Raw genomic sequence first — 22,174 nt, 5'->3', positions numbered from 1 at the left:
AATATCCACTACAAGGACTCATTGAGATTCATATTTATATATCAATTAAACTTCAACAGCCTCACTGCGAGCAGTAATACCATTTTAAGTCTAAGGACCAGTCAAACAACTACAACATCGAGACAATCACTGATGATTGAATAGAAATCCAAGTGATCTCTCATATGATCACGCTCAGTGCTAGTTGTTCTCTAAGAACCACCCGCACTCATCATCCTGTATCTCTACACATTAGATTAGAGACCCATCTATCTCAAAGAAAGTGATTTGTGCACCAGTCTATCTGGATCTATCACCATCCTCATGATGATCCTATGATCGAGAGCCTTTGGGAATTAAATATATGTTTCTAATTTTCAACACCTTGAGAGTATATATCGAAACTAATTTCATAGACGATTCAAGGATACATTACACTTGAATAAAAAAAATTATCTTTTTATTGATCATATCAATATATTAAGTACAAAATTATGCCCTAGATTAATTACAATATGTCAGCCATATTGACTTCTAGGACATACATCTAACAATATCATCAAAACTCCTTTCGATGGATTGATATAATTCCAACTCTGCCCTTCAAGAGTCGTCAATCATCAAGATGATATCTGATGAGTCCCACAATCTACCAGTGATACCTATCAGTATATAGTGACAATCCAGTAGAATAAAATAATGAATCTCTTGACACAGTTATCATGTGATTCAGTCATTTTATCGTGAGTTCCAACTTGATGGAGGTCATAGAGAACTTGTCAGATCTCATTATCAGTCATATGTCAGATTGACTTGACTTGAGTTCACTTATGAATCTCGTGAAAAATCTTTTTCAGTATTCACTCTTGCTTTGGCTAAAGACTTTCTGAACTCAGTCTCGCAAATCGTATAAGACTTTTTCTTTTCTATTAAGATCGATAGATTCTATCTAGGTGCATCCTACTCCTAACAGCAAATCTGTATCTACTGTAGTCAATATACATAGTAAGGACCTGAATGTCTAGGGATCAAAAAATATACAGTCAAACTCAGTAGCCTCACTGCGAATAGCTAATGATACCGTAGGTCAAAGGACCACTCATACCACTACAGCATCAAGATAACTATTGAAGAGTGAGTAGACATCCAAGTAATTTTTCGTATTGATCACACTCAATGTAAGTTATTCTCTAACAACCATCTATACTCTCACCCCAGTGTCCCTACACTGCAGACCTAAGACTCATCTATCCAAAAAAGAGGTGATATGTGCATCGATATTAAATAGATTGATTACTGTCCTCTGTGATGATCCTTTCGTTGGAAGTATTTAGAAACTAATAACTAATTAATGTATGTTTCAAATTCTCAATATCTTGAGAATATATAAATTTATTTTTATTAATTTTTAGGATAAATCATAGACACATAAATATGATTAGAATAAAAATATTCTTTATTAATAATAAAAATATTATAAGTATAAAATTAAGTCTTGAAATTATAAAATATGTCAGCTAATAATTAACTTCTAGGGTACTCATCTAACAGGCATACCATCTCTTCCTTCATGGGTGACAGTTCCTTATTCTACATCTTCTTTCCCTCCCCACAACAGAGCCAGTGGGGGCCTCATCCTCCATGAAGGCCTCCTCCATATGGGTGTACTTTTTCATCCTGGCCAGCATATCAAAAAAATCTTGAGGACAGCTCTTTATTAGCAACTTTTTCAAGTCACTCTTCTGTAGTTCACTCATCATCATGGATATCGTGATCGATTGATCTAGGTTGCGGATCTTAAGTACAGCCACATTAAAATGGCCGACGAATGATCGATGAATTTCTCCTCTTTTTGCTTGATAGTGTGGAGGTAGTCCGATCGCTTCTGCTGTCACTGGCTACGGACAAAATGAACGATAAAAAGCCAGCTTAATTGCTCGAAGGAGTGGATCGATGCTGGCTTCAAACTAGAATATCAAAGCCTTATCACCCCTTCAAGTTAGAAGAGAGTGCCCAGCACAGAATGGCATCAGTTGCTCCCTGGAGGAGCATCATTGCCTTGAAGCTCTCTAGGTGGTCAATGGGATCTGCCATCCTATCATAACTCTCAAGCTGAGGAACCTTGAAGTGGCAAGATAGAGGTTCCTACATGATCCGAAAGACAAAAGGAGGGTCATTGCTAAACCCATCATATGGTGCCACCTCTGGTGGCACACCGTGTCAATCTGTTGGTTCAAATCTCTAAAAAGTCGCTTGACATTAGGATCTTAAGCAGTGTAGGCACCCGATTGTTAGGGGGATCATCGATTGGGAGTAAAGTCATGCCATGATTGAGGACTTGGGGATCGCCGTCGCTTGGGTTCCAGATTCCTAGGGTAGCTTTGGTAAGTCTACCTCCTCCTTGGACTATGAGGAGCATCCTATGGCTGATCAGATTGTGGTGTCACCGCCTGTGGCACTGGGTTTGGGTGTGAAGCTGCAGACAGTGGAGCCGAAGTGGCTTGATGGGGGGATGGCACCACCGATGGGGGAGCTAGAGGGCCCTGGATCGACTGGATGGCGGCCTTCAGGGTCTAAACCTGCTAGAAGAACAAGTTGAATTGCTCTGCCATCACCATCACCAGTTGCAGAGGTGAAGGATCTCCTGCAGTCATCGACAGAGCTGCATGGTTGACCAAGCTCTCGCCTGATTGGGTTGTAGTGTTGGTGCGATGAGATGATATTCTTTTAAGCACCATGGATGCTCTATTTCGATTTGTGTTCCTCCAAAAGGGATGCAACGATCTTTCCTCTAGCACCAATCTGTTGGTGCAAGATTTCGATCGGCATCGAAGGAGCATGAGTGAACAGTCGAGATGGATCTCCCTAGAATGAACCTATAAGAAAAGTATTGAGAAACTTCGATACAACCCCTGTACTTGATTAGGATCACCACATATAGAACCTGGATGTTACTCCAACAAGAAACAAAGAAGAATGAAGAAGAATGCTAGGGTTTGGTGTTGGAACTAAAGAGGGAGAGAAAGTTAGGGAGAAAAGATCTTATATTTTACTCCTTACTGAAAATTCGAATACAACCTATGTATATTTGTACACAACCATTAGACCCAATCAAAAACTTCTCTTGGTTAAACCCAATATATGAAAGCACTCACTAAACCATGTCTTGTTCATATCTCATATGCTCTCATCCCTTAGACTTAATCCCAGTCCGAGCCCTTGAGTTAATCCTCTTAAGACCTCCCAAACAAGGTCTCAAGACCCCTAGGATCAAATCCAATCTTAACCTAAAATAGAATCCACACACGATTCTGTTCGCAACTCGAGCTGGCTCGATCAGACCTCAAGTCGGCTCAACTACCATGCCACCACATGCTAGCAAAAATAGCTCTCTATTCTACATCTGAGCCAGCTCTCTAAGAGTCCCAAGCCAGCTCGACCCAAATCGAGTCAATTCCACCCAGATCCGAGTTGGCTCCTTTACTGGCATAAGCAATTCTTTAACTTAGGACCTCTCCCATCCTAGTCCTAGGACTTACGTCGGGTCCTAGCCTCCTGGAATCATCGTCGTGACTCCTCTCATGGCCTCCTAAGGCTTGAGAGCATCACACATACACAATAATCTTCACCTTGGTGCCTCAAGCCTTGGCAAATCCCGCACAATCCACCTGCACGATCCTACTGCCTTGCTTGTCCTTTGGCATCCTCCAATGCCCTATTGCCTTCCAGTACTCTATGCTCATGCATCCAATGCAGCTGCATCCACTTCTGCCATAGTGGATCTCCTGTTCATGACATCCTGTGCATCGACCCTGCACCCTGCGTGCCTCTGCTAACAAGGAACTCGAAGTCTGCATCCTTCAAAGTATCCTCAATTTTGATACTACACAGCCTCCATCTGGATCTCAGTCCTCCATGAACCCCTGCAAAGAACTGAACCTTCCTGAAGCCAACTGTAGTCTTCCCCTTCAAGGAATCCCATAGCTGCCTATAGTCCAGCTATCCATGTGTCCTGCAACTGCCAGCATCTGGTTGTGCCTATGCCATGGCTCCACAACTGTCTGTCTCTCCAACTATGCCTGTGCTGCGATGCACCGCCACTTATTTCTCCAGTTGTGCCTATACTGCAGCCCCACAGTTGCCTCTCTCCAACCATGCCTATGCTACAGCTCGCAACCATTTGTGTCCCGATTGCATCTATCCTGTGGTCCGCAATTGCCCGTCTCCCAGCTATCTCTCTATTGCTCCTCCAGCCCATAACTATCTATGTCCCAGCTACATCTGTGCCACCCCTGCAATTCACAACTGTCTGTCTTCCAGTTGCCTTTGTACTGCTCCATGCAGCCACCTATGTCTTGGGTGTCCTGGCTGCATCCGTGTCACAACTCCACTTCCCCTTATGTTTGGCTGTATCTATGTCGCATCCCATAACTGTCTGTGTCCTAACTGCATCTCACACTCCATTGCTACCCCTCCGAAGCCATCTCAGACTTTCCGCACCCCGCAGGCTCTTCTAAAACTACCAAGAGATTATTTGTCTCTACTCCCTCAGTGATTGAACCAATGGAATCTCTCTCTTCTCCTCCTTTCTTTCGAAGCAAACAATCCTTCTTGAAGTGTCCAGTCTGGTGGTACCTGTAACACTTCAGAATCTTCTCCAATCCACCCTTGGATTTACCTCTCTTCCCAAGTCTTCCTCATCTCTTATGAATAGTGATTACCATCGAAGTAGAGTCTCCCTTGCAGATCTTCTTCCACTGCTCGTTTGATCTCAGGGCACCCACAACCTCTTCATACTCCAAGGACTCCTTACTATATACCAAGGTTGTGTTCAGACCATCATATGTCGATGGGAGTGAGCATAGTAGCAACAACACCCAAACTTCTTCCTCAATCTTCACATCCATATTCAATGAATCAGAATACACCTAATTGAACCTCTGAATATGACCAATAAGTTCGCCTCCCTCAGACCTCCACAAGCTATACAACTGCTTCTTTGGTTAGAGCTTGTTCATCATATTTTTGTCCATGTATATCTTCTCTAGCTTCTCCCAAAGGCCTCTTGACGTGGTCTCCATGCTAACCTTCGATAGAACCTGATCCGACAAGCACATTCTGATCATACTGAAGGCAATCTCCTCCAACTCCTCCTAATCCTCAATACAGATCTTTTTCGATCTTTCTCTTACCAAGACTTTATAGATCCATTGCTGCACCAACAAATCCTTCACCCACTGTTGCCATAAGGTGAAGTTTTTCTTGCCATCAAACTTCTCAAACTTGATCTTAAAATCACTTGAAGCCATCTCAACCTTCAAGTAAACTATCACCTTAATCCTTCTGCAATACCACACCTCACACCCCAAAAATAGGATCCGATCTGAAACAGATCTCCTCCACTTTCTTCCAAACTTTTCTTGTGTCAAAACCCTCCACCTAACTGGAAGATCAGCATAACTAAAGAAGCAACAGGAAGGAAAACAAGGGAAAACTTGGACACTATAGAAAATCGGGCTGAAATTTGATCTTCGGCATCTTCTTCTTTCCTCCATGTAATCGAGCTCTGATACCACTTATTAAGAAACTCTTGTACAACCCCTATACTTGATCAAGATCGCCACATGTGAAATCTAGATGTTACTCCAGTAAGTAACAAAGAAGAACGAAGAAGGATGCTAGGGTTTGGCATTAGAACCAAGAGGAAGAGAAAGTTCGAAAGAAAAGATCTTGTATTCCATTTTTTACATTATGAAAATCCTAATACAACCTATGTATATTTATACATAGCCATTAGGCCCAATCAAAAACTTTCCTTGGCTAAACCCAATGTATCCAAGCACTCACCGAACCAAATCTCATCCATGTCTCACATGCTCTCACCCTTTAGACTTAATCTCAGTCCAAGCCCTTGAGTTAGCCACCTTGAGTTAGCCCCCTTAAGACCTCCTAAATAAGGTCTTAAGACTCCAAGGATCAAATCCAATCTTAGTCCGAAATAGAATCCATGCACGATTCTGTTCACAACTTGAGCCGGCTCGATCATACCTCGAGTTGGCTCAACTATTGTGCCCCTGCATGCTAGCAAAAATAGCTTTCTATTCCACATCCGAGCTGACTCTCTCAGGGTCCCAAGCTGGCTCAACCCAAACCAAGTCAACTCCACCCAAATCCAAGTCGGCTCCTCTGCTGGCAAAAGTAGTTCTTTATCCTAGGATCTCTCTCGTCATAGCCCTAGGACTCATGCCTAGTTCTAGCCTCCCAAAATCATCATCGTGACTCCTTTTATAGCCTCCCAAGGCTTAGGAGAACCACACATGCACAACAAAAAGCCACGATCGGAGGTGGCTCTGGTGGGAACCTTCCAATGCTCAAGTCAATATCTCTTTTAATAGAGGGGAGGAGCATGAGAGGCAGAATAATAGCGCACTTGGGGTCCCCTTTTCTGCATCCTTTTATAAGAGTCATTTGAAGGTGGTTGGGCCTACACCAGTAGACCGTCAGGATAGGCCACCTGCAGTCCACCTACTATCCAGGTTGTTAGTCATGCATGTCAGTTACGCCACATGGCCATGTTTCGGAGGCTTGTCAGGGTATCCTATCTATCATGTTCTAAAAATTTGTGGGGATATTCTATCGGATCATGCATGGATGATCCAATTAGACTGTGCATTCAAGTCAATGAGGTGGGTCCGAGATCGTGTTGGTGATGTCCAGTGGGCTATTGGTGGCAATCTATCGATGGAGGGGCCTTGGTAGCCTTGAGGAAGGAAGCATCCTCAGTTGAGAGTCCGATCGGATGCCAGGTGCGAGGCTTAGGATTGCCGACAATTGCTCGATAGAAAACTGTCGGTTATGAGAAGATATTTAGTTGAGCAGCACCATTACAGGCATCCATGGAAAAATGATGATGGAGAGTAGGCCGCAAGGGGGGTTCTCGATGACTCCAAATAAGACTCATCGATTTTGGCTGATGCGGTACCAACTATGGGTCAACCAAGGCCTTGTGCCCCTTGAAATTGGGTTCGACCATTTTGGGTCTTGGGCCTCTTCACATTGCTAGCTCATGTAGATTTTTCCCAAATATATATCTTATATATACTCAGTATATATGTTTATACAAACTATTGGCCTTTTTTAACAAGCCTCAAAGAGAAACTTATTTACTTACAAGGAAAAAAAGAGCAAAGAGACAAAGTGTTGAAAACTTTCTTCAATTCACCATACTGGTCTTCTATTCGTATACAAATTTATCATTATTTAACGGACACAATTGGCATCTCTTGGAAAAAGGACACAACTAGCATCCCTTAAATGATACATCACTATAAATACATCTTTATCCAATGGATATTTCGGATGGATACAACTCTTCCCAATGGACACAACCTTCTATGAATAGGTTTAGTAACCAACATATTTCCCCTTAAACCTATTCAAAGAGAACATTCTCTAAGCTTTATTCTTAATTTCTTAAAAGCCTGAGGTTGAAGTGGATTTGTGAAGATATCTACAATTTAATTTTTCGATCTGTAGAATTCAATCTTAATAACTACACCCTTAACTTGTTGCTAAATAAAGTGATACCTTGTATCTATATACTTACTTCTTCCATATGTTGGATAGAATTCTATACTAGCTCGATCGTCAACTAGTTATCAACAAAGATTGTAGTTGGGCTAGTAGTTCATAAATTAGTAAGCTCGCCAATATTTGGTATCAGAGCTTAAGGCTCCTAAGAAGAAAAGAATCTATTAAAAAATGGCCAATCAACTTCTCCTAACCCAAATCTCAAAACTATTAAAAAGAATTATAAGAATTGGTGCATTCAAATAAAAATACTATTTGGCTCTCAAGATCTTTAGAAAGTAGTTAACAATGGGTATCAAGAATACATAGAGCAAGAAGAAGCTACATTGACTGCAAACTGATAAAACAAGTTGAAGGATATAAGAAAGAAGGATAAAAAGACTCTTTTCTATCTTTACCAAGCAGTAGAGGAGTTGACATTTGAAAAAATTATAGAAATAACTTCGAGCAAAGTGGCATGGGATGTTTTTGTCACCATCTTCAAAGGAGATGAAAGAGTAAAGTGGATTCGTCTACAAAAGCTTCGAACGAAATTCGAAGCTATCGACATGAAAGAGTCTGAAAGTGCTGCGGACTATGTTTCTCATACTTTGATTATTGTAAACCAAATGAAGCAAAATAAAAAACAACTTGATAATGCATGAATTGTTGAAAATATCCTTCACTCTCTATCACTGAAATTTGAGCATATTATTGTTTGCCATAGAACAATCAAAGAATATCAGAACCCTCTCTATCGATCAATTGATTGGATCCCTCCAGGTACATGAGTAAAGATTGCAAAAGAAGTCTGAAAATAAGTCATTTGTAATTGAGTTAATTTCGTACTCAAATAAATCTCTTTTTTTTTTTAACTATTACATTCAATAGTTCATAAATTAGTAAACCCACCAACATCTGGTATTCTTTTTTGCTACTTGCCAATATGACTCCTTAGGGTTCTCTATGTAATGACTCACCAATCCTATCCCATAGACAATATCTAGCTGGCTAGTAGTTAAGTATAGGAGACTTCCAACAAGACTTGAAAAGTGTTGAGTTCATTGCTTTTCCTTATCATCTTTGCTAAGTTTTATTCTACATGTAGTTGGAGTACGTTCCAATGTCTTTGCAATTCATCATTTTAAATTTTTTTAAGATAGTCTTAGCATACTTTTTTTGAGATATGAAAATTTCATCATCATGTTGCTTTACTTCAATGCCCAAAATGTAAGACATAAGACCATCATCCGTCATTTCAAACTTTCTTGTCCTGCTTGTCTTGAATTCTTGAATCATCTCAAGACTACTTCCAATGACTAATAAGTCATCCACATAGATGCAAATGATCAAAATATCCCCCTTTTTATCTTTCTTGATATGTATAGCATACTCATATGGATATTTGTTGAAGCCACTTCCTTGGAGATAGTTATCAAGTTGAGTATTCCATACTCGAGGTGCTTGTTTCAAATTATATAATATTCTTTTTAATTTATAGACTTTATTTTTTGTACCTTTAACTTTATAGCCATTAGGTTGTTCGACGTAGACTTCTTCTAAATAGCTATTAAGAAATGCTGACTTGATATCCATTTGCTATATCTTCTAATCATGTTATCCTGTAAGAGAAAAAACCATCCTTATCATGTCAAAATGAGTAACCAGTGCAAATACCTCATTATAATTAAATCCCTTCTTTTGCTTGTATCTTTGTGCAACAAGTCTTGCTTTGTACTTAACAATCATGCCATTTGAGATCTACTTAATTTTATATATCTACTTTACACCAATAGCATTGTGGCCTTTAGATAGTGTAGTCAATTTCCAAGTTTTGTTTCTTTCAATGGCCTTAATTTCTTTATGCATAGCTGCTTTCCATGTTTCACTTTGTAAGGCTTTTGCAATAGTTAGTGAATCTTGGTCGATAAATAAACATCGTAAATTGATACCTTTTGTCTATTCATAGATTTCATCCAGACTCCTCATCTTTAATAGATTTGTGTTTGTACTTATTCTGGATGACCTAGATGTTGAAGAAGATGAATTGCTAGATGGTGAAGTTAGTATTCATGGAGTAGATGCAATATGAATTAGAGAAGGAATTGCTTAATTGTTTGGTATATGTATATTTTCTTTATTTTCAATGACTTCATCTATGAGCCTTTTATTTCATCCTTCTTCTTGTGTGCTCCAATTTCATGAAGCATTCTTCTTATCATTGGATTATAGAGTTTGTAAGCTTTTGATTGCTTGCTATATCTTATGAAGATGTTTTTCTTGCCTTGATCATCTAACTTCTTTCTTTTCTCCTAGGTACTTGAGCATAAGCAATACATCCGAATATCTTAAGATGACTGATACTTGGCTTATATCAACTTCATACCTCTTGTGGGGTCATATGCTTGAGATTCTTAGTTGGACTTCTATCTTTTATTAATTAAATAGATTGCGCATGCAACTGCTTCTGTCCAAAATAACTTTAGTAGTTCTTTCTCCTTGAGCATACTTCTTGTCAGATCCAAGATAATTCGATTCTTTCATTCTACGATGCTATTTTGTTAGGGAGAATATGTTGTTGTAAATTATTGGTAAATTTTCTTTTTTCTGTAATAGCTTTTGAAAATGTTTGAGGTATATACTCTAGTTTTATCCAATCTTAATATCTTCAATTTATGACCACTCTCCTTTTCTACCATAGTATTAAATGCTTTAAAAATAGAAACTGTAGCAGGCTTTTCTTGAAGGAAATAAACTCATAGTTTTATAGTGTAATTATCAATGAATATAATAAAATATTTATTAATTCCATAAGACTCTGGTATAGGTGTATAAATATCTGTGTGTATCAACTTCAAAAATGATGAGGCACACTATGTCTTGCTACTTTTAAAAGGAAGTCGAGATAAAAAATGTTGAGGCACACTATGTCTTGCTGCTTTTAAAAGGAAGTCAAGACTGTTTAACAATGATACATCTTTCACATATTTCTTTTGAATGGTTCATTTTTGAAAGCCCTTTCACCATTTCATTAATAGATAAAAAATTCAATACATCAGAATTTAAGTGCTCATATTGCAAATGCTAAAGCCATGTGTCATCCCTCAAACATGCTTGGAAGCATCTCTCCGTCACTATTTTTATATTGATGGGAAACATTTGATTCTTTGACATCTAAACCTTTGCAATCAACTCCTCATTCTTGCTTCTTAAAGTCAATGTAGAGTCCTTCATGTAGATGATATAGCCTTTTTCTAACGATCATCCAAAGTTGCTCTTTAACTCTGATACATAGTATACATTAGAGATATACTCAAGTGAGCCATTCTTCAAGTAGATCATAATCTTTTCTTTTCTCTTCATTGAAATTTTGGAAGAATCACCAAACTTGACATTTCCATATACATTATCATCTATTTCCACGAATAGCTTCCTTTGCGACACATATGGTTTGTTGCACCTGAACCAAGAAACCATATATTTAAAGCATCTTTGCAATCTTCTTGATCTACAAGCAAGTAGGAGAGTTAGCTCTTATCCTACAATACCATCAGTGTAGTTATTTTTCTCTTCAACCTTTTTATTCCAACATTCTCTACAATAATGTCCGTATTTTTTACAATTGTAGCATTGAATATTAGACTTACTAGTACCACATCAATTAAAGTTTCCTTCACGACGGTATCCTCCTTTTGTAGAATTGCAACATCATTTTTTATTCTTACTCTTTTGTTTATTTAGTTTCAACTTTGTCTTCAAAATTTACTTGTTGACTCTATGTCAGATTTTTTTTATAATCTTTGCTTATGTACTTGGAGAGATCCCGTTAATTGGTCGATGGAAAGGGACTCAGTGTCCTTCGACTCTTCTATGGCAATGATGATGTGCTCAAACTTTGGAGTTAATGAGTGTAAAATCTTCTCTACAACTCAAATATCTTCAAGTTTTTCATCATTTCTCTTCATTTGATTCACAATAATCAAAATTCGAGAAATATAGTCTACAATACTTTCAGACTCCTTCATACAGATACCTTCAAACTTGGCTCACGATGTCTGTAAGCGAATCTATCTCACACACTCATCTCCTCTGAAGATGATGGTGAGGATATCCCATGCTTCCTTGCTTGATGCTGCTTCAATAATTTTCTCAAAGGAAGACTCCTCCACTACTTGATAAAGGAAGAACAAAGCCTTCTTATCCTTCTTTTTTACATCTTTCAACTTATTTTCTTGATTTGCAGAGAGGCTGGCTTTTTCTTGTGCCATAAGTTCATGATATCCATTATTGATAGTCTTTCATAGATCTTGGGATCCAAATAATATTTTCATTTGAAGAGATCAATTTTTAAAATTTATCTTTGAAAGTTTTGAAATTTGAGGTTGAAAAAAATTCGTGGCCATTTTTGCTGATAGAATCTTTCTTTTTAACCTGGCTCTGATATCGGACTTTTTTTAACAAGCCTTAAAGAGAAACTCACTCACTCATAAGGAGAAAAAGAGCAAAGACACAAAATGTTGAAAAGTTTCTTCAATTCATCATACTAATCTTTCATTCTCTATCAGAAATCAGCCTTTCAGTGAGAGATATCACCAAGGGATCTATCCCTCAGAAAATCACTGAGGAATTAGAAAAAGAATTTCAAGGGATGTTAAGCTAATTTCAAAATCTAGTTTCACTGAGAAATCTTTAAGCAATTTGCAAGAGATTTTTATTTGAAGAGATCAATTTTTAAAATTTATCTTTGAAAGTTTTGAAATTTGAGGTTGAAAAAAATTCGTGGCCATTTTTGCTGATAGAATCTTTCCTTTTAACCTGGCTCTGATATCGGACTTTTTTTAACAAGCCTTAAAGAGAAACTCACTCACTCACAAGGAGAAAAAGAACAAAGGCACAAAATGTTGAAAAGTTTCTTCAATTCATCATACTAATCTTTCATTCACTATCAGAAATCAGCCTTTCAGCGAGAGATATCACCAAGGGATCTATCCCTCAGAAAATCACTGAGGAATTAGAAAAAAAATTTCAAGGGATGTTAAGCTAATTTCAAAATCTAGTTTCACTGAGAAATCTTTAAGCAATTTGCAAGAGATTTATTACACTCGGTAAATCCCTTGAAAATTCCTCAGTAATTTATAAGGGATCAGTAAGTGATTACTTCAATAATTTTCATCGAGGGATTTGTAAAAAAAGTTGTGTCCCTTAGAGATGTATCAAGGGATGAATCCCTTGGTGCTGCTAAGATTTTTTTAAAATTAAAAAATTATATTAGAGAGGAATTTTTTTTTAGAAATCCCTTAGTGATATTGAAATTTAGTATCAAGCAAATATGACTTACAGGCACTATAAGAATTAAGAGTATTAGTGACGACATAATAGTGATGATATAAAAAATTGAGGCATTTAATCCACTATCATAACATGCATTCATATAAGACACAAAGCAAATGAGAATCATTATGCGGCTGTTCGTGACCATCGAAATCAAATTTTAATGATAGATATATCTAGGACTGTCAGATTGAGATGGTCTTTTATGACGATACTCTAATGATAATTATTTAGATAATGAACGGTGAAGATGAGCTTTAAATTCTAAAATTATACCACATTCAGAAAAAAATAGAAAAAAATTATATTTTGCCTCTATAGTATAATTTTGAAATTTAAAGTCCATCTTTTTTATTCATTATCTAAATAATTATTATTAAAATATTATCATAAAAAATTATCTTGATCTAGTAGCTCTAGCTATGTCGATCAATAAAATTCGATTTCGATTGTCACAAACGACTAAGTGATGATCTAAAAGATAGAGACCACTAATAGATTCAAAAATTTACAACGATGATCTTAATAATATTTATAACATACTATAAAAATTTTACTTCAATCAGACATCATTATCATGATCAATTTAGTACGAGATAATTTTAGTCGTTAAATAAAAAATGAGTGATCAAAAGATCAAACGATGTCCGATTAAGATAATTTTTTAGATAAATGATCTTTGCTACTACTTTGATCATTTATATGATGGTGATCATAAAATTTAAACCATATATACATTAACCATTCATGTTAAGTGGATCTTATAAAAGCATAAGTATAATTACTTAAAGACTTTAAGAATGAGAATCAAGAGATATAGTTTTGGATCATTCATATATACACGGTTTGAATTTTATAAATATCATCATACAAATGATCAAAGTAGTAATAAAGTTTATTTACCTAAAAAATCATCTTATAATCAGACACCATTTGGCCTTTTGATTGTTTATTTTTTATTTAACGGGTCAAATCATCCCATACTAAATCGATCATGATAATGATGTCTGATTGAAGTAAAATTTTGATAGTTCAATATAAATATCATCAAGATTATCGTTGTAAATTTTTGGATCTATCGATGGTCTCTATCTATCAGATCATCATACGATCGTTTGTGATCGTCAAAATCAAATTTTAATGATCGACATATCTAGAGCTCCTAGATCGAGATGATCTTTTATGATGATACTCCAATGATAATTATTTAGATAATGAACAGTGAAGATGGACTTTAAATTTTAAAATGATATCATATTTAAAAAAAATAAGAAAAAAATTATATTCTATCTTTATAGTATAATTTTTAATCCACTATATGAAAAATTATATTCTACCTTTATAGAAAAATTATGGCATTTAATCCACTATCATAACATAGATTTATATAAGATATAGAGCAAATGATGCATTTAACCCCTTACCAAAAGAATCCTATGATCCAATTAGGAAAAGAGAAAAAAATACAAGAATTGGCAAAAATAAAATTTTTATATCCTCTTTAATTTTATGGTTCATTTACAATTAAGTTACATAGTTATATTTATAAGGATAAGATATGTCCTCATTTAAGCTTGGCCAAATTCATCTTCACAATTTCAATATGGCTCATGTAGAGGTGTCTTGCATTTATATTAGCACTGGCCCATAGAGTTAATTGAGGCATTTCCATCTTGTTGGGCAGAGTTAGCACCATCCGATTTTAGTAATATCTCTATGTATTATCTACAGGAGATTTGAATCAGACTGAATACAATATTTGAAGTGATTTAATTTGGATTTGAGCCCATTTCTCAAATAAAAATTGATTATATTTTTTGTGATCCATCTTATCAATGCTTATTCTCATGTCCACCACTTATTTTTGAAAGAAAATCATGCTATTTCCCATCCCTTCAAAAAAAGTGGTCTAGATATTGTATGTACTAGCTGTAATTGGATCGTGTCAAATCCCAGGGTGGATAACAAGCCACGTTAACCATTGTATTTTATTGATTCTTGATTGCACGTTATTTGGCATGCATGTGCTCCAAGATTTGCTTCGGTTCACTTGGATCTGGTGCATCCATTTTACTATGATCTTCCCTGATAATATCTCTTCAGCCGCTTAAGCCTCCACCCGACAAAACTCATTTGCATTCCTCATGGAAACCCTAGCATCCCGTGCTTCCCTACTCAGCCGTTGCAAGCTTCCCACCGGATCGAGGCTCTTAGATGGAGAAAACATAGGAAAAACCAGCAGAAAATGGAGGGAAGACCGACAAAAATTGGTTGAAAAACATAGGACAAACAAAAAATCGAGAGGTAAGAACTTTTTCCATGTGTATTAATCATTTTTTTAGTTTTGTTTCTCTTTCTTTGGAAATCCCTGGTAAAGGAGAGCACCAAAGGGAGATGGGAGGGGTTTCTTAGGTTCACGTTTAAGTTTTTTCTTCTAGCATATGGGTTTTGGTGGGAGTTGTGGCGGTGTGGGTTGGTCTCTTTAGATTTTGAGAGCTTAATCTTGGTAGATGCATGATATTTGTGGGATTTGGTAAAGTTTTGATTGATCTCTAAGCCTCCCATGTGATTGAGACATTGAGTAATACCTAGTTTTTCCATATGGATTGATCTTGTTCCTTTTCTCATTTTTTTTTTTTAATTTCATTCCTCTTCATCTTTGGAGATCTGTGGGAAAGCAGAGCATCTGTGGGAAAGCAGAGCACCCAAGAGAGATGGGAGGGATTTCTTATTGAACTTTGATTGCTCTTTCTTATGGGAGAGGCTCCTGGGCTCTTTTGTTTTCTTTTTTTTTTTGTTTTGGTAAAGTACGTAATGAAGCAAATGGTCATGCGGAAAGGAAATAGATGATGGGTTGCAACTATTAGTGTCTGAGGTCGATTGGTATTTTTCTGATTGTCTGTTGCCCAAGTTATCCAAGCATATGCAGTTCTTAGATTCATGTTTAAGATCTGTACCAGCACTATCAAAGTTCATGAAGTATATACCTTATAACATCGAAGTCTGAGTGTGCAAGATAAATTCCATAAGTTATTGCTATCTTTCTGACACAGAATTAGTCCATGGTAATGTATCATATAACAAACTCCATATGAGGAAGCATAGTCTTCTAGTATTGAGATATTCTTCTAATTTAATATAACACTTGATGTTTCTGAATGGAACCGGTATATCTTTATGAGGAAAAGGTTGTCCACTATCTTGAACCTTAGAAGACAAAATATGTACTTAATTTTGTGGCCCAGTTAAGGAGAGTTGGTGAGTAGCCTTATCTTCCTATATAGAATTCCAAATTTTATGTCCTTTCATATGAGGCCAAACCTACTACAAGGTTGTTTGTTTTGGTACAAATTTGATTTTTATTTGTAACTTAGGGAATTAGCTAACTACAACCTATTTCAAAAAATCTCTAATTTAAGATCTTGTTCTGAGACAAATAGCTTAACAACAATAAAGATGAATCTTTTCAATCAAAATTTTGATAGGTAAGCTAGAAGGCTTCACATATGGATTGAATAGCATTATTAAAATCCTGATATCAATCCATGCCAAAAAAAAAAAAAAATCTAGTTCCTATCATAGGGCATTTGTTGTACATGAAGGTCTGCCCCCTAGTATGATCAATGATATTAAATAACAAAATAAAATTGATAGGAAAATCTTAAAATTAACACAAACCAAATTTAGATGCAATATTATGTATGTGATAGAAAATAGAAACAATACCTATAAATACTATAACTGACTTTCTTTGCATAAGAAAACATGTATTTTCTCTATTTTTCAACTTCTCGAGCCTTTTCAAAATGTTTACGTGTTGATAATGATTCATCAAAGTGTTATCCTCACATATTCTTAACATATCTCTATTTTTTTGTTGCTCAACATTCTTTTCTTGTTTTTGGTTTTATTTTTATTTTAATCTAAATCTTTCAATTTATTTATGTGGGGAAAGGAGGATCTGTTGACTCTTATATTTTTGTATATCAAATTTTTATGACTCCTATACTTTTGCATATCAAATTTTTATGACCCTTATATTTTTATATATCAAATTTTATTTCCTTATGATTGATGTTAACATGAAACTTGAGTGCCTACTCAATCCTGGCAGGTACCTCTTTGCATAATGCATGAGAGATCCCGTAATGTTTTTTGGCTTTATCCCCTTGGATTCCATTGCCAATATCAGCTTCTTATATAAAGGCCACTTGATGTACGAAACATCTCTATACCACCAATCTATTCTTGGGGATCGTGGCTTTGCCCTTGTAGTGATTCCATTCCACAGATGGTTGATTTTTGAGTGCCTAAAATTTGTGGAGGTTTGGTTGGAACTAGAAATTGCTTTAAGGAACAATTCTTTTGCTCTAGATGCTATTAGTAGCAGTGGCTCTTTTGTTACTTTGTTTGCTAGAAACCCCAGCAAGGGGAGCCACCCTCCCCCTCACGAATCTCTACCCACAGACCAAGACTCCCATTGAAGGTTCAGTTAAGTTTTTTTTCTAAATTAGGATTTCAAAGAAATTTATTGCGATGAAAGCTCCAAGCCTCCCACCCGTTTGAGACTCCAAGAAAAAACAGTCAATTGAGACTCCAAAAATAATAATAATAATAATAATGAAAAAGAAATGAAAAAATTAGTTTAGGTATCCAGCGGATACATCAATTTTAAAAAGGATGCATTCAAAATTTTTGGTTAATTTTATAATTGAGTTTGGGATGGGTTCGGATAGTTAGATTTTAAATGGATTTGGATATGGATAGGGCATAATAAGTTTGGAATGAATTCTCTTCCTATATCATAATTTATTTTACTAATTAATTTGTTCTCGTACTCACTGATATGGATAGATCAATGATTCTTTAATTATTTAATATTTTTAACAGAAGCATGTTCTAATCATTAATAGTTTTTAAAATTCTATAAATGTGTATTGTATTTAGAGATCTTACTCCAGTCAACCATATTTTCTAATTTGTTAGTTGCAGATTCAGAGAAAATTATTAAAGCACAAGTCACTGGGACTAAAGCAGGAAGAGAAGATTCATCATATTCGTTGAGTGATACTTGTATTATTTACTATTAAAATCTTATCTGTCATATTAAGCTTGATTTTTTTTTGCTCCAAAATTATGTTTGAGCGATATTTATATTATTTATTATCTGATCTGACATGATTGTCACTCATAATTATCATTTATATTGTTATTTCAAAATAGCTATACTTAACATTTATTTGATAAATTTTATAATTTTTTATAAAAGTACTGACTATGCTTTCATTTTATATAGGTAACAAAGATAAATATGTCAGGAGATCGTAGTTGGATGTATAATCGCTTGAGTAATGGATATGTCACTGATGAATTTAAGGAAGGGATTGAAAGATTCATTTAATTTGCATTTTCACAACCTAATAATGTGGATGAAAATAAAATTAGATATCCATGTTCAAAATATTATAATCTGAAGTTTTGTATTAGAGATGAAGTGATTTTGGATCTTTGTTATAAAGGTTTTAATGAGTACTACACTGTGTGGACTTCACATGGTGAGACTTATAGTGAGTTTGGAGAATCTTCAGAAGGTGATATTAATCCATACAAAAGGTTGGTAGTGAAGAGTTTGGTCCATAATTTCAAGAAATGCAACCAAATATGGAGATCATCAATCAGGAGGGTTATGATGTGCATGAATCTCCAAATCTACATGTTGAAAAATTTTATTCTTCATTGAGAGCAATGGATGAGCCATTGTGGGAGGGTTGTCGAAAGTACGCCAAACTATCTGCGGTGTCACAACTCTTAAATTTTAAGTCTGAATTTAATATGAGTAAAAATTGTAATAATCATTTCTTGTTGATTGTCAAGGGTATGGTATCAGAAGATGAGAAGCTAGTAAATAATTTTTATGAAACAAAGAAAATGATGGGGAAGCTTGGTCTTGGCCATCAAAAGATGGATGTGTGTCCTAATATGTGTATGTTGTATTATTTAGAAGAGGAGGCAAAGACAGAATGCAGTGTTTATGGTCATGCTCGGTGGAAACCTAAGAAAAATGATTGTGGTAAAAGGGCAAAGAATATTCCTTTTAAAGTATTACGATATCTTCCATTAATCGATAGGCTTCAAAAATAATTTTTGTCATCAAAAATAGCACAACATATGACTTGGCATGCTTCAAATAGATGTGCAGATGGTTTTATGGCACACCCGTGTGATAATGAGGCATGAAAGCATTTTGATAGAATTCATCCTGATTTTGCATCTGATCCAAGAAATGTACGTTTGAGATTGTGTACTGATGGGTTCAATCCTTTTGGACATTCATCAACACCTTATTCATGTTAGCCTGTTCTGATTACGGTATATAATTTACCTCCTTAGATGTGCCTTAAGCGGCAGTACATTTTTTTAAATATGGTGATACCAGGCCTGAAGAGTCCAGGTAGGAATATTGATGTATTCCTAAGATCTCTAATTGAGGAGTTGAAGCAGTTATGGGGAGTGGGAGTAAATACTTACGATGTGAGTAGAAGATAATTTTCAGATGAAAGCAGTACTTTTATGGACAATTAGTGACTTTCCTGTATATGGCATGTTGTTCGGATGGAGCATACATGGGAGATTATTATGTTCTTATTGTATAGAGCGTACTAAGGCATTCACCTTGAGAAGTGGTGGTAAGGTATCATTTTTTGACTACCACCATCAGTTTTTACCTCTTGATCATCAATACAGGAGACCACGGAATACTTTTTCTCATGGTCGAATTGAGAGAGATGTATCTCCTCTTCGATTATCTGACAAAGAAATATTGAACAGAGTATGTATGCTTTCAGATATTACATTTGGCATACAACATGTCAAAAAAAGCTACCTAGATTTGGTGTTGAACATAATTGGGTGAAAAGAAGTATATTTTGAGAGTTGCCTTATTGGCATACAAATCTAATCAGACATAATCTTGATGTCATGCATATAGAGAAAAATATGTTTGAGAATGTCTTTAACACGCTAATGGACATTAAGGACAAAACCAAAGATAATGTAAAGGTGAGAAAAGATTTGAAAAGATATTGCAATAGGCCTCATTTGCACTCGAAGTCATATAATGACAGACTTTGCAAACCAAAAGCCTCTTATGCATTGACCATTGTATAGAAAAGAGATATTTGTAACTGGTTGAAGAAATTGAAGCTTTCCAATGGCTATGCCTCAAACATATCTCGATGTGTGAATGTTGATGATTGTAAGTTCTATGGCTTAAAGAGTCATGATTGCCATATATTTATGGAGAGATTGCTCCTTATTGCTTTTCGAGGTATGGTGCCACCTCCAGTATGGGATGCGATAATCAAGCTGTCATTTTGTTCAGGATATATGCTTCACTATCATGCAGGTTAAGCATATAGAGATCTTAGAGAAAAATATTGTTCAAATCTTATGTAAGTTGGAAAAAATCTTTCCTCCTACTTTCTTCGATTCTATGGAACACTTACCTGTTCACTTGGCTTATGAAGCAAAAGTTGGAGGACCAAATCAATTTAGATGGATGTATTTATTTAAGAGGTACCATTCTTTATTCCTAATATATAGTTTGTTAAATTCATATTTTATATAACTAAAATTTTTGTTCTTCAGGTACATGTTGTACTTAAAGAACATGGTGAGAAATAGGTCTTCTATCGAGGGTTCAATATATGAGGCTTATATCATTGAGGAAATTAGCTCTTTTTGCTCATATTATTTTGAGCCTGAGGTACAAACAAGATTGACTCAAGTCTCATGAAATGATGATGGAGGAGATGTGGGGCTTTCAAGACTTCTTTCTATCTTTTCACATCTTGGACGACCAATGGAAACAACAGCATCTTATAGGTTAATGACTGATGAGGAGTAGATGATGCACACATTTATGTGTTGCTTAATTGTGAAGAAGTTGGATCATTTATAGAGTAAGTATTCTATTTTTTTATTTATAATGTATATCAAATATTAAATTATTTTGATTAATTATATATGACTAATATGAGTACAGTCGATATGAGTTGTATGTCAGGATGTGTTCACCTCATATTATTGATGCAGAAGTTCAGAAACTATGTGAGCGGGAGTTTGCAAGATGGTTGAAAAGTTTGGTTAGTCGATAATGTACTCTATGTAATATATTTTCTTTATTATTGATCATTAAGTTAGATGAACCTAATAATTATTTTTTGAAAATAGGTAAAGAGTAAGAGGCATGGAATTGATCGGCATATTATAGATATAGCACAAGGCCCAAATCCAGGAGTTACAACTTTTAAAGGATATTTTGTCAATGATTTTAAATTCCACACATTTGAATATGGCATCAATAAAAAAATAATGAACAGTGGCATGTGTGTAAAAAGAAACTGTTACAATGACTTTGAACGTGATTATTATAGCATGTTAATTGAGATCTTGGAGTTAACTTATTATGGTGCTAGAAACAAGGTTGTGTTGTTTAGATGTGATTGGTATGATATTGAGAGAGGCATAAGAGTATATCATGATCATGGTCTCATGGATGTGCATCATAGATCATGATTGAGTACCAATGAGCCTTTTATATTGGCACAATAAGCACAACAAGTATATTACATCACTTATCCATGCAATAGTAAGGAGATATGTGATTGGTGGGCTGTATGTAAAACTAAAGCTAGAAATTCTTTTAATATCCCTTCAGCAGATACAGATGATGACAATATATCTTTGGATATTGATGTGTAGCAAGAGGATGATATCACAAATCCATCTATAGTTCAAGCTAATGAAGAACTTGATGCATCCAATTTGCTAGTTGATTTCTTTCAGTATGAAATGCTTAATCATGATGAAATACATAAGTTGCGACAAAGACTAGAAGAAGCGATGGTAGAAGAAGAAGAGGATGAAGAAGATGTAGAAGATAAGGAAGAAGAAGAATTTGAAGATGATGATGACTCTGATGAGGAGGAAAATAGTTTGAATTGCTTGATAGCGATAATGATTGATTTGTATAATGTTGCTTTTCACATTTAAATTTAGTTTCCATGAATGTGTTATCATATTGGACTGTCTGTAATTATATATGATGGATAATTTTGATCATAATTTATCAAATATTTATTTTGACTATTTTATCTGTGCCTACGTTGTGGATTTGTATTATATTATTATAAATAATATATGTGATCTTAAGTTAGATTCATGATATATAATATATGCATCTAACTTTTGTATATGAATAGGGATAATGACACGTGGTGGTGCATCTAGACTT

General features: G+C 35.5%; 1 pseudogene; it reads left to right on the top strand.

The window, feature by feature from the left end:
• The first annotated feature begins 18,540 nt into the window (after nucleotides 1-18,540).
• On the top strand, nucleotides 18,541-20,844 carry LOC140853952 (uncharacterized; annotated as a pseudogene).
• Nucleotides 20,845-22,174: the final 1,330 nt, after the last annotated feature.

Source organism: Elaeis guineensis, chromosome 15 (assembly GCF_000442705.2).
Source record: "Elaeis guineensis isolate ETL-2024a chromosome 15, EG11, whole genome shotgun sequence".
NCBI classification, from domain to species: domain Eukaryota; kingdom Viridiplantae; phylum Streptophyta; class Magnoliopsida; order Arecales; family Arecaceae; genus Elaeis; species Elaeis guineensis.
This window is presented reverse-complemented; position numbering and strand designations above follow the sequence as displayed.